Source organism: Mustela nivalis (genome assembly GCF_964662115.1).
Source record: "Mustela nivalis genome assembly, chromosome: 12".
Lineage (NCBI taxonomy): Eukaryota > Metazoa > Chordata > Mammalia > Carnivora > Mustelidae > Mustela > Mustela nivalis.
This window is the reverse complement of record NC_139031.1, coordinates 34,441,947-34,456,544: the sequence shown is the minus strand read 5'-3', so window position 1 is coordinate 34,456,544 and position 14,598 is coordinate 34,441,947. Positions and strand designations below refer to the sequence as shown.

Genomic DNA, 14,598 nt, shown 5'->3' with positions numbered 1-14,598 from the left:
GAAGAAAGCCTGGATTTTAAATCATTTCAGTATAGGGACACCTGGGTGGTGCTGTCGGTTAAGCAGCCAACTCGGTTTCTGCTCCGGTGGTGATCTCAGAGTCTGAGATGGAGCCCTGTGTCTGCTTGGGTTTCTCTCTGCCCCTTCCCACTCTCTCACCCTCTCTCTCAAAGACATGAATAAATCTTTAAAAAGAACAAATCATTTCAATATAGAGCTCTGTATTTAATAGCATAGCTTTCAGATCAGTAACTAATGTTTTTAACCAACAGGTAAATTATTATTTTTCATCACTATAAAAACTCCATTTTACTGGCTTCATTTTGCTTTATCTCAACTATTCCTTTTACTTATGTAACCTTCATGCATATATCCTTACTGGAAAATACTTAAGCAAAAGGCATAAAAGATCAAAGTTGCCTCTCCCTTCCCCATTCTGAGTTCTTATCTGAAAGCAACATATGTTAAAATTCTGTTGTATGCCCATTCAATCCTATTGCTAGGGACCAACACACATACACATAGAAATATTTTATGAAAAGCCAATTGCACTTTGCCTATTCTTCTAGTACCCCTTTAAATATTGAACATATATATGCACACACAGAAATATCATTTTCATGTATTCATAATTATATTCTAGTCATTCTTCCAATATTATTTTTTAATAACTATATATTTCACACTTTCCTTGTATATCTTCCACAATTTTTTCAGCTGTTGTCCCACATCATAATTTGGATGCCATACATTTACTGAATTCCTCACCTGCTCAACAAATATATAAAGTATCTTCACTTTTCTTTTGCAATCGTAAATCCAAAATTGACATTCTAATACATATTGTTACTGAACAAAGTTTGCCTTTTATTTCCTTTACCCATTAATTCAATGAGTCACAAAGCCCACCTAATTTGCAAAAGTGGAAAACGTGGTATTGTCAGATGATTCCTTCCAAAAACATACATTCTTTAGTCAATACTTTAGGGTCATTCCGTTGAGTTTCTTTCTTTCTTTCTTTCTTTCTTTCTTTCTTTCTTTCTTTCTTTCTTTCTTTCTTTCTAATATAAATTGTTTTAATGTATGACTAATATTTGATAGGGAGCTTTTATAACTTTTTTAAAAGATGTTATTTATTTATTTGAGAGAGAGAGAGAGAGCACAAGCAGGGGGAGCCGCAGAAGAAGAAGGAGAAGTAGATTCCCCACTGAGCAGGGAGCCTGACATGGGGTTCGATCCCAGGACCTTAGGATCATGACCTGAGCTGAAGGCAGATGCTTAACTGACTGAGCCACCCAGGCATCCTGGGAGCTTTTTATTTCTATGCGTAACAAAAGAACAGACTAATACCAGATTCAACTGAAGACATTTAAATTAGACATTTTCATTGAAGTCGATGTAATTTTTTAATTCTGATCCTGGCTTTAATATAACAAATAACAAAAATATTTTAACTGATAGTTTAGAATCTCATAGACTGTTATATACCTAATTATCCCCTTAATACCTTCAACGACGACCTCATTAAATTATAAAGTACTTTTCTTCAATGGTTTTGTTCTGGTTTGTTTTGCAGTCGCCATCTCACAAAAGGCACATAACCACAACTATGCTTTCCTGTAGCATGTGAAGACACGGGAAACTTCACTTGTGTCTGTCTCCTGGAGTTGGCGGTTGGAAGAAAATTCTCCCGGTGGTGGGTAAGGATGAGGAAGGCAGACTAGAGCCTTGCTGTCATGCGACTTACATTCAAATAGGAGAGAGAAATAATAGCACACATATACTTGTTGAGTTAATTAATTAGCTAACTAATGAAGAAAATACTTTCAAATCACGATAAGGTGCTACGAGGCACAGCAAAGGGACTGAGAGGATGAGATGGTGTAGGGAAAGGAAAACAAGTTAATATTTCAAAAATTATTTTGTTTACCTCATTTTTTTAATAGAACCATGCTGAACTGTAGGCACCATAATTCTATTAAGATATTTATAAAGTAGAGACCACTCTTATACAAAAGGTAAGATAGTGAAGGGTCAGAAGAAGATGCCATATAAGGACTGGATGAAAGAAATGGTGATATTGGAGCATGCAAGAAAAGCCTGACACCTAGGTTTAGACATTGGGAAAGTTGTCAAAAATTAAAAGGAACAGAACAGCCTTCAGCTCAGGTCATGATCTCAGGGTCCTGGGATCGAGCCCCGCATCGGGCTCTCTGCTCAGCGGGGAGCCTGCTTGCTTCCCCCCCACTCTGACTGCCTCTCTGCCTATTTGTGAACTCTCTCTGTCAAATAAATAAATAAAATCTTTTTTTAAAAAAAGCAACAGAATAATTTTATGTTTCACAGAGGAAGAACTGTTTTCATAGTGTGGTGGTTATCTCACGTTCGCTTCACACATAGGAAGAACTATACTAGGAATAATAAGAGAGAAGATAAAATTAATATGTATTGGGTCTTCTCTCTGTACCCAGACTGTTTGCTGTTTTACAAATATTTAATATTGTCATGATTCTTTTAAGATTTTTTTTCTTTTAGACCTTTTTTTTTTTTTTAAAGAGTTTATTTATTTATTTGAGAGAGAGAGAGAGAGAGATCACAAGTAGGCAGAGCAGCAGGCAGAGGTGGGGGGGGGGGAAGCAAGCACCCCCCGGCAAGCAGAGAGCCCAATGCGGAGCTCGATCCCAGGACCCCAAGATCATGACCTGAGCAGAAAGCAGAGGGTTTAACCCACTGAGTCCCCCAGGCGCCCCTCTTTTAGTACTTTTTATCAGAGCAATTAGAGCCATGAAGTGCAAAAAACACACTCAGATTCACACAGCTAGTGAATGGTCATACTGGAATTTGGCCTTGGATCTTCTCTGAAGCTAACATTCTTTCCTGACACCCTGATCTTCTTGGTTTGGGCTTAATTAAAACAGAACTTTCTACCATCTCAAACTGCCCCGCCTGGTGAAGAAGTGGACTTCCCATTATTGAACTGTTACTGAGGTACTTGGGGGGGGGGGATTCCTGCACCATGTGGAAAGTCACCCCTGTTTGTTGTAGGTTCCTACAAACTTCAGAGCCTGCAGTTTTCACTAAATGCATCAGGAAGTCATTCTCTAGCACCCTACCCTACTGGCAGGAACTACACACATCAGCACAGTTTACATCATAGGATTAGCAAATCATCACCTATTAGAGATCTGGTCCCTGCAAGATCTGGAAGCCTGTTCCATACATGGGAAACCCTGAAACAGAATGAGGCTACTGCATTAGACACCATGGGGAAGTGGGCCGGCCCCAAAGAAAAATTGCACCTACTTCACTGTTTTGACTAGGACCAGATTGCCAAACACCTGCCAATTCTGGGATGGTTTTCACTTTCTGAGGTTATAATTACCTAGTGAAATCAGTTCTAAATAGCGGAGACCCAGCAAGAATGAAAGAAATATTTTGAAATATCAGGAGTTTTTGTTTTGACTTTTTTGGTAAATATCTCCTCAAATACGACACATACAAGATATTTCACATTCACATTGCTTTTATCTATCAGTAATGACTGGTATTTCCACCTCAGGTAAAATTTTCAAAAAGCCATAATATCTTCAGTTTAGTAACTAGTTCTTTTGAATTGACAAAACTTAACACATTCCCTTTAAATACTAGTGTTAAGTCTGTTGTGAGTTTTTAATTCAAACTAAAAATAATTTTTAAAGTCATTTAAAAAAATTTAACTGTATGGGTGCCTGGGTGGCTCCGTCCGTTAAGCTTCTGGCTCAGGGCATGATCTCAGGGTTCTGGGGTCAAGTCCTGCTCAGCAGGGAGTCTGCTTCTCCCTCTACCCCTCCCCCTGCTCATGATCTCTCTCATGCCCTCCCCTACCCTCTCTTTCTCTCTCAAATAAATAATCTTAGGAAAAAATCTAACTGTAGACTTTAACACTAAATGTTCAGTGGTTAAGAATTCTTGGTTTGATTTTGTGCTATATTGACATAGACATGTCTCTTTTTATTGGTTTTAAATGTATAGACCATTAATATCCTCCAGTGACTATTTTCAATGTGTTATTGGATTGGTTCAAACAAGAGACTAATCTGGGGTGCTTGGGTGGCTCTTGATCTCAGCTCAGGACCAGAGCTCAGGGTCATGAATTGTGGTGTCTACTGAAGAAGAAAAAAAAGAAGAAACCAATCAACTTTGGTTACATCTTTTATAATTTTATTGAATTTTTAATTTAATTAAATTTTAACTTAATTATATTTACTTAAGTTCTGTTTTGCAAAGTTAAATAATCCTAGTCGCCACAGTTTCTCATTTCTGCACACAGGAGTCCTGCATTTTTGCCTTCACTGGCCCTCCAAATTACATATTCAAAGTAAGATGAGCAACAACACTGAGGTTGGGTCTCACTTAGCTAATGAGATTGGACTAAATCATGGCCCAGGGTAAGTTGGTTTGCTAATTTCTCAGAATTAGCAGCGCTGGTCTAAAAATTTAAAGAGTGATGTAAAAGAGGGAAAATTAAGGTAGTTTGCCTTAGTTCCACTTGAGTTTGGGAACCTGGCATTAAAAAGGCCAACCAGAATCCAAATGAATATTAATTTAACAATTAATGAGCCGAAGACAGAATGGGGAGGGAGATCTTCAGAAAGACTATCAATGCATTTTTGTACTTTCTACCATTCTCCAAACTTTAATTTGTGAGGACATGTTTCATCACACTTTCAAATTAGCCTAGATTCTATAAATTTTTCTTTTTCATTAATTTTGCCTGCAAGGTATACAGCTGCCAAATATTTCATGTAACATTTTTATATCATCAATTCACATATAAAGAAGAAAAATAGTATTCTTCTAATCCCAGCACATGCACACACATATATCTAGTGATAGAGCAAAAATGTTTTTGCAAAGACTTTTAGCAATATATCATGTTGAAATTATTGAAATATAATAATATAATGTTCTATTATTAATATTTATACTAAGTAATAATAAAAGACTAACACTACATGTATGAGAAATAAAATCATATTACGATCCTCAAATATGCAGGTGATTTTACCAATAGAAGCAATATAAATACAAGTAGCATAATGCAAGAAACATCATTACCATTCCTTACATCAATAAATATTTATTTTTTCCTAGATGCTCTGTTAGGTTATGGGAACAGCTTGATGAAGAAAACTGTTCCTGCGATTGAAAAGCTTACCTTCCAGCAGGGAAAGAGATAAACAGATGATTTCTAAAATCTTGTGCGATAATGGTTCTCAAAGAGGGGTCTGCAGTCCAGCATCATCAACATCCCCTGGGAACTTAGACTTGCAAATCCTGTTTGCACTGCACACCTACTGAATCAGAATCTCTGCCTGTGATTTTGATAGTTTGAGAACTACCTTGCTATACTTTTTTTTTTTTTTTTAAGATTTTATATATCTTAGAGACAGAATGAGCACAGAAGCGGGGACAGGGGAGAGGGGCAGAAGGGGAGGGAGAGGGAAAAGGAGAGAATCGCAAGTGGACTCTGCACTAAGCATGGAGTCCAACATGGGGTTTGATCTCATGACCATGAGATCATGACCTGAGCCAAAACCAAGAGTCAGGTCCTTGACTGACTGAGCCACCCAGGCGCCCTTGTATCTTACCTTGCTACAATTTTATGTAATCCATAGTGAGTAAAATTTATGATTATAGGTGCTGTTGCTTAGGGGACCTTTAAAAGTATGACACAGGAAGTATCCAGTCTCTCAAAAAAGGCTGATCTATTTTCAGTTCTTTCCTCTGGCAGAATGAGACCCTTTCAGACATTGAGAATACAAGGGATGCATTAAAGTAGGATATGGAGATGCCCAATCAGAAAATCTTTTCTAAGCTGAGCAGGTGATTGGACCCAGGAAGCACATATTCCAGCGTACTCCCTTGAGGTAGTTACCTACATTTATAAAATGAGTGGACTTTGGGGACTTTCAGCAATGCACAGGTGGACTGGATCTAAATATCTTCCGAGGCACAAAATGCCAATAAGAACTGTTCTGTCTCACAACAAGACAGAAACCACAGAACAGACAGTGATGGTGCACATGCTGCTGGGGGAAGGCCCAGCACCGTAAGTGTCAAGTTAGACCAAAGCCAGCAGTCCCTGGAGGCTACAAATGGACTCTGGCAGGAACAGACATTTATTCTGAACCAGGCTTTGCTTACACAGTGGTAGATGCAAATCCTCAGAGTTATATAGAAAGACTGGAACAGAAAATACTGCACCATTTTGGATCGAGTCACATTTCTTCAGAGCAAGAAGCACACTTTACAGCCCATAAATGTCCGACAATGGGCAAAGACATGTCATCCTCCAAGCAATGGTTTGATAGGGAATTAGAAAGGATAACTGAAATATCTGTTGTGTGGTTGACCTCTTTCATGCCAGGTTCCCAAGCTCAAGGGAGGCTAAAGATCCAAAGGGCAGGCTCACACACCTTCCCAAGTGTGAGCTCACACTCAGTATGAGGGAGGGCTGGGAGAGGGTCCCCCATTAGATGGATTCCTCAGCTGGTCTAAAGGATCTGAGGAAGAGGAGATGGCAGAGGATACTGTACAATCCTTCCCCCACGGGGAAGATACTGGATTTTAACAATACTTGTCTCATTTTCTCCCACAACCCTTCAACTTTTTCTTCCTACCAGATGCAGTAGTTAACCACGGCTGTCACTGTGGGTACTGGAACGACGGAATGGTCTCTAGCTGAGAAATTGGATCTCTACCTTTTAAAACTTAGGTCAGCATTCCTAGGGCCTCATGAGGTGAACTGTGCCTTTATCCCATCTGGCAAAACTGGGTTGGCAGTCAGTGTGGCTCTATTATTGAGGGGTCACGATAGCCCACTAGTTCTGTCCTGACTCTCCATGAACAGAAGTGGACAGAGCAGGAGGCACCTGCTGGACTAGTATTGCTATAGCAGTCTGGACTGACATAGTGCCAGAACCTAACACTCTTGTCAAAGGGGAAAACATTTAGCTATAAATGTACAGAAGGAAGGGTAGAAGAATGAACAAATGGATTATTCAGTGAGGAAAATCCAATACTACTTCCTTAAAAGGCTCATAGCAAGAGATGACATCATCTCTTAATTTGATTATGCCAAATATCTGAAAGGGTGAAGCCACTTCTGCTTTTGGCAAAGAAGAAAGAGCAGGAAGCCCAGAGGATATGCAACTCTGCTTGAGGTATTTCTCTGAGAGTTTTTGAGAGTTACAATGACGTGTGTGTGTGTGTGTGTGTGTGTGTGTGTGTGTGTGTTTTCAAATGGCAAATCTACACCAGAGGATAAGTTATATAGAGCCCTCGGATCTGGTTTTAATGAGTGGCTACAATATATAACATCAGTGAGGACAATTCTTGGCAAGACTTGGACAAGTCCCTTAAGCCTTCTTTGATTTAGTTAATTGGGATCGTATTAGTTAATTGGGATCGTATCTATGCAGCCTGTCTACTGCAACAATGTTGTCGTCAGGCTCAAGTAAGACAATGTCAACACAATTTATAAACTGAAAATTTCCATGTAAAAGTAAGATCTTGATATTCTGTACCTTTGGCAGCACACCTCTCATTTGCTTTTCTTGGTAGAAAAGCTCTCTGGAACCCTAGAATGGCCTCACCTACATGCATTTGAAGAAGCTTGCATTCTTTGACCTCATTTGTTTACACTTCTTAGTGGCATTCGATTTGAAGGAAAAGTTCTGCTGTTTTGCTTTTCTTTTTTTTTTTTTTTTTTAATGTTCTTTAAAACATTCTGGATCAAAATGTGGCATATGATTCTTACGTAACTCTCTAACCTAAATCCTCTTTTTTCAGTACATGTCTTCCATGAATTGTGAGGGTTTTTTTTTTCCTACCATAGGCTTCATTTAATAAATTTTATCCTGTGTCTATACTGAAATATAGTATTAAGTGGCCTCATTCATTTATTAAAATGCATTTATTCAATACATATTTATGAGGTGCTGTCCATATGCGATACACAGTCTGTGAGGCCTCTAGAGAAACAAGAAGAATTGGTCCTGGCTCTAACGGGGGCTCAGAATTCAGTGAAGACAAAATCACTCAGAGAAGTACATGGAGATATTTTCCTCGGTGGAATAGAAACAAAGTGCAGTGGGGGCCTGGGAGGAAAAAACAAATGCCCCCAGGTCAGCCAGGAGAGAGGGCAGTCCGGGCAAAGGAAACACCACGTGTGTGGCAAATTCTAGAAACTGCAGGACAGTAAGGGTGAAGAGGAAAAGTCTGGGCTTGGAGGTGGGAAGAAGGGGTAAGGTGTAGAAAAGGGCAAAACTAGACCAGAGGTGAAAGCAGCAGACACAATGGCCTTTTGTGCTAAGCAGCAGATTTTCGATTTCATTCTGTCTCTAGGCAGAGCTAGAGAAGAATTTTGAACATGATAGTGATTCCTTACTTTCCCAACCTGTTTGGGTTTTAATACGTCTGATGTAAGTCAATAACTTATCTGTGAGATCATATTTGCTTTCACTCACAAAAGTATATGTCCAGTGAATGGATGGACGGATGGATGGATGTTGCTCTCCAGATCTCAAACCTGTCCATGACCATAGGTAATTACTAATTATTGCTAATTACTCTGACTCAGCAATTCTATTCACCACAGCATTAAGAAAATACTTAAGGAATAAATTTAATCAAGGAGATGAAAGACCTGTACCCTAAAAACTGTAAGACATTGGTAAAAGAAATTAAAGACACAAATAAATGGAAAGACATCCTGTGTTCATGGATCAGAAGAATTAATATTGTGAAAATGTCCATAACAAGAAATAACAAGTCTTGGTAAGAATGTAGAGAAAAAAGGAACCCTTTGGGCACTGTGGGTGGTGGGGGGGAATGGAAATGAGTGCAATCGTATGGAAAACAGTATGGAGTTTCCTCTGAAAGTTAAAAATGGAACTGCCACATGACCCAACAAGCCCACTTCTGGATATCTAACCGAAGGAAACGAAAATGTTAACTTGAAAAGATACATGCACTCTCATGTTCAGTGCAGCATTATTGACAATAATCAAGATATGGATATACCCTAAGTGTCAATGGATGGTCACAGATACAGACACGGATCAGTGGTTGCCAGAGGTGAGATGGGAGTGGGAAAAATGGGTGAAAGGAGTCAAAAGGCACAAGCTTCCATTTTTAAAATAAAGAAGTCACTGGGATGTAATATACTGCTTGGCAACTATAGTCAATCATATTCTATTAAGTGGGATGCATGGGTGGCTCGGTCGTAAAGCTCCTGTCTTGGGCTCAGGTCATGATCCCAGAGTTCTGGGATCAAGTCCCACATCGGGCTCCTTACTCAGCAGGGAGCTTGCTTCTCCCCCTGCCTGTGCTCTCTCTTTCTGACAAATAAATAAAATCTTTTTTAAAAAGTAATATTCTATTACATATTTAGAAAGTTGCTAAGAGAGTAAATTTTAACTGTTCTTACCACAATTAATAAATAGTAATTATGTGAGATGATGGAAATTTTAACTAAGCCTCTGTGGTAATCATTTTGCAATATATAACTATATCACATCAACTTGCTATACACCTTAAACTAATGCAATGTTATATGTCAATTGTGTATCAGTGAAGCTAGGAAAAATAATTCTCCGTAAAAATTCATGAGAACTTGACATTCTAAAACGTGGGGTAATTAGAAATAATATTTCAGTTATTTACCAGATGACAAAATTTAGGTTTTAGGAAAATGTGTCCTATTTCTCTTCTGCCTTAAGATGCTGTTATCTCCCACCCCGACACACACACACACACACACACACACACACACACACTGACTTCTGTCCAGAGGTTACTTGCTGTCCAATTTGTGAAGCAAAGATCTGCTCCTTGGCTATGCAGTGGGGTAAAGGCCTCTGCCAAGGTGGCTTTGCCCTCCTGTTCCTCTGACCACAGTGAGGCTTTCTCATCCATCCAGTAACTTTCTGTTATAATTGCATCATCCCTTCCTTTGTGTTCAAGGCTCTGGCCGCTGATCACCATCTGTAAGGAAAAAGCTTCATTTTTCCATTATTATACACACAGCCCAGTCCCTTTCTTCTTCTTTTTTTTTTTTTTCAATATATACTCTCACTCCCCCTCACCCTTTTTCTCACTCTTATTGTCTCTTCTTTTATCACAGCTCCTTTTTGCCTGACAGTGTCTCATAAAATTCACTGGGGTTAAATCCTTTGATGATTCTTCTTCAAGTGCTTTCTCTGCCCAAATTGTATGACATTTTTGTTTTAGATTTGTTTTACATTTTCGTTGGATTCAAAGTCTACTGAATTTTTCACATTGCCTTTGTCATACTCTGTGTTTTTCCTTCCCATTTTAATTGCCTGCTTATTGAACAAATCTTCTTCAATTAGGCCTTTCTAGATCCATCTGGCATGTGCCCTCAGTGGGATAAAAGTGAACATTGGTAGAGACCAGATCACTAGAAACTGCTTGCTACTGATGGCGATGATGATAAAGTGGGAGACGTATTTCAAATTCAGATTGTATGTTTTCTTGGGTTCTTAAGTTCTATTTTTCATTTGTCCAACATAAATAAAGAGTTCTCTGATATTATCAATGTTTACATTGACTTGGCTTGTCTGAGATGTTTGATTGGTTGATTGGTTGCACACCATTTATTAATTTTTAAAACCTGGATAACAAATCCATACAACTGAATTTATTTTTTTTAAATATGACCTAAGACAAATTACTTAACTTCCCTGAGCCTTAGTTTTCTTTTTTGGAAATGGCAAATAAGATCTAGTTCACCGATACTTGGGAAGGATTAAATCAAAGGCATTGTACAAAGCACCAAGCTTACTGCTTAGAATATTTTAAGTGTTCAGTAATTGTTAGTTTCCTTCTATCTTCTTTTTCAATAAGATTATTTTTCTTAAATATAGAACATTTAGATTCTAAGAATGTGCCTTTATCACTATCTTGAAATTACTTTCATAGGTAGCTTTATGATTATGTTAATAATATTTATCTTTTAAAATGACTGGCATTGAGAAAAACACAGGATTTGGAAATTAATTTTGAGTCTATCAGGGTTTTTTTTGAACACATAGCTATCAAAGGCCCACATGTGCACCATATGAGTTGATGAAAATGTACATAGGAAGTTGTGATAAAAGCTTTTCTTTTTAGTCTATCATATCTTAAATTCAAGGTTACTCTTATACAGCTGGTATATATTATATATAATATTTTCAGTTATATCAAGAATGGTTGGTCTAAAAAGTATGGAAAAATTGAAAAGTGGATTGAGAACATTTCTTCCTGGGACACAGTGAAGATGGGATGGAATCTTTGTATTTCTAGAGCATCTTCTCAATAAGGACAAGACATCAGAATTAGAGAAAAAAATATTTGGAGAATTACCTTTTGCCCAAAATGTAGACTTTTGCTCATCCACACTCTCTTTCAAAACAAACAAATGAGTAAAAATTCATCAGGTCCTGGCAACATGACATATGCTCTTAACAGTGTCTTTTGAAACAATGCATCTCTAAAAATACTTGAAAAGATAGAAGTTAAAAGAGACCTCAAATGAGAAAGAAATATAAGTTAAGAAGATCAAGGGAAGGTACTGTGGCAAACACTATTCATTCCATATCTCTCAGCCATTCCCTCTCATCTCTTTTCTAACAGAACCCTAATTTGTCTCACTTGGCAATGGACTCAGCCCCAAGTGATGAAATATGATTGTTTCAGGGAAGCCAATCATTAAAATGTTGCCTCTTTCCCAGCTGTTCCTGAGCAAGTGGTGGCATAGTTGAGAGCAATGAGACATGAGGGGAAGTCTGCGGGGGAGCTTTGGCAAAGCTTTTCTTTCTTATAAAAAGGCATGGGAGAGAACATTCCGAAACTGGCCATCCCCCTTCTCTTGCTTTGAACATACAGCCTGAAGTTTTTGCAGAAAATCTCACAAGCATCAGGTTGCAAATATGAAGTGAAAAGTTAGCGCACCAAAGTTGATAGAACAAAAAATTAAAATGATCTGGGTCACTGATAACATGTTTAAGCCCCTGGACCAACCCTTAGAGTATGCATCTTCAGATTTCTTAAGGCCCAATAAATGCTCTTATGGTTTAAACCACTGTTGTTCAAATATGCCGTTGCTTAAAAGCAAAAGAATTCCTGAATGACACAAGAGTTCTCTTTTTGCTTTGGGGTTCGTTATTACAGTTGTTGCTGCTGGGAGTCTTCTGTTTGATGTTGTTCTTTATACAATGTAACATAAGCACAGCTGTTTGAAAAATACAAAATTCAGACAGCCCTAACATCCCCAAATTGGAAGCAACTCAAATAGTCATCAACAAGTGAATAAGAAATTGTAGTATATCTGTACAGTAGAATATCACTCGGCAATAAACAGGAATGACCTATTGATACATATAATGTGGATGTACTTAAAAGCATTCTGCTAGTGAAAGAAATGAGATGTAGAGGACATACATATATGAGTCAATTCATGGGAATAGGGAAAATTTACTTGTAATTTCCTTAGACATGAAGAAACAAGCATAACTATGCTTAATAAGGAAGGAGATTTTTCTCCTTAAATACTATTCTGGGACATAAAGGGACTGCTGCGGTGGGAGCCAGCAGCTGTCTCTCTTGGCTTTATTACAATCCATGGTCTCCTCTTGTAATCTTTGGCTCTCTATGTCTGTTGTACATGTTTTTGTTTTTGTTTTTGTTTTTAACTTTTCATTTTAAAAGAATGATACGGCTGCAGAAATGTTAAAAAATACTACAGAGGGGGGCACCTGGGTGGCTCAGTAGGTTAAAGCCTTTGCCTTCGCTCAGGTCATGATCCCAGGGTCCTGGGATTGAGCCCCACATCAGGCTCTCTGTTCTACGGGGAGCTTGCTTCTCCCCCTCTCTCTGCCTGCCTCTCTGCTTACTTGTGATCTCTGTCAAATAAATAAAATCTTTAAAAAAAATTAAATTTAATTAAAAAAAATACTACAGAGAGATTCAATGGATTCTTTATCCAGTTCCCCCAATGGGTATATCATATAGAAGTATGGTTTAACATTAAAACCAGGAAACTGACATTTGGGCTGTGTCATGAATGTGTGCGTACAGTTCTATGACATTTTATCAGGCGCGTATTCGCGTATCACTACAATCGAGACACAGACCTATTCCATCACGGTGACCATCTTTGCTTTGTAGTCACATGAACTCCCCACACCTCAGGGTCCTTACCCCTGGAATCCACTATTCTGTTCCTCATCTCCACAGTTTTGTTATGTTGAGAACGTTCTATAAATGGAGTCATACAGCATGCAATCTTTTGAGAGTGTTTTTTTGCACTCAGCCTAATGCCCTTGATCCAACCAAGCTGCTCTATGTATCACTTGTTCATTCCTTTTTATTCCATGTAACCCATGGTATGGGTGTAAAACAGTTTGTTCAACCACCCAATTATTGATGGATGTTTGGGGTGTTTCAAGTTTTAGACTATGACAAATACAAGTTCTATGAAAATTCTTGTATAGGTTTGGGGTGCTCCTAAATTTTCTTTCCTCTGGGATAAATGCCCAATAATGAATGTAATTGCTGGGTTGTAGTAGTGTGTGTTTCATTTTTTTTTTTTTTTTTTTTTTTTTAGAGACTGCTACAGTCTTTTCCAGAGCAGCTGTCCCATTTTACATTCCCACCAGAGGTGTACAAGAGGGTGAGTTTCTCCCCATCCTTGCTAGCATTTGACATTGCCACTGTTGTGGTTTTTTTTTTTTTTAATTTTATCAGTTCGAATAGGTTTGTAATAACTAGCAGTGTTAAGCATCCTTTCATGTGTTTATTTGCCATTTGTGTATCCTCTTTGAACTTCTCACATCTTTTGCCCATTTTCTAGTTGAACTGTTTTCTTTTCTTATTCTTAAGTTTTGAGAGTTCTTTATACGTTCTGACACTAACCTTTTTTTCACATATGTGGTTTGCCAATATTTTCTCCTAGTCCTTCTTAAACAGGGTCTTTTACAGGGCAAAAGTTTTGTAAAGTTTTGATGAAGTTCAATTTACAAATTTATTTTCAGTATAATAAGTTACTGGTTTAGTATATACAAGTGCCTTTGTCGAAGTGATAACTCTCTTCCCTTTTCTGGGTGCTTCTCAAATGCCTACTTTGTAAATAAATGAAACAATCTAAACCTAGCCTCAAACAGACTAATCTCCTAAGTAATGAGTTCACTTTAAATAACTATTACAGTGGGTTGAGCCTCTGCCTTCGGCTCAGGTCATGATCTCAGGGTCCTGGGATCAAGTCCCTCTTCGGGCTCTCTGCTCAGCGGGGAGCCTGCTTCCTCCTCTGTCTCCCTCTGCCTGCCTCTCTGCCTACTTGTGATCTCTCTCTGTCAAATAAATAAATAAAATCTTTTAAAAAAATTTATAAATAAATAAATAAATAAATAAATGATTTTTACCCCAAATTAACTGTGTTATCATTTAACCATCAATAAATTAAACACCCATAAGTTTATTATCTTTTCTGAAAATCAGAGAACTACCAAAACCAGAATCAGTAATCAAAAATTGAAAATAGATTTATTTTTA

At 38.0% G+C, this 14,598-nt stretch overlaps 1 long non-coding RNA gene across 2 annotated transcripts in view; it reads right to left on the bottom strand.

The window, feature by feature from the left end:
- LOC309845254 overlaps nt 1-14,598 on the bottom strand; it is a 29,129-nt gene that overhangs the window by 43 nt on the left and 14,488 nt on the right. For both annotated transcript variants that reach the window (XR_014301167.1, XR_014301168.1), the window contains exon 4: nt 9,826-10,029. This is a non-coding gene — a long non-coding RNA (uncharacterized lncRNA). The remainder of the gene's footprint in view (nt 1-9,825; nt 10,030-14,598) is intronic.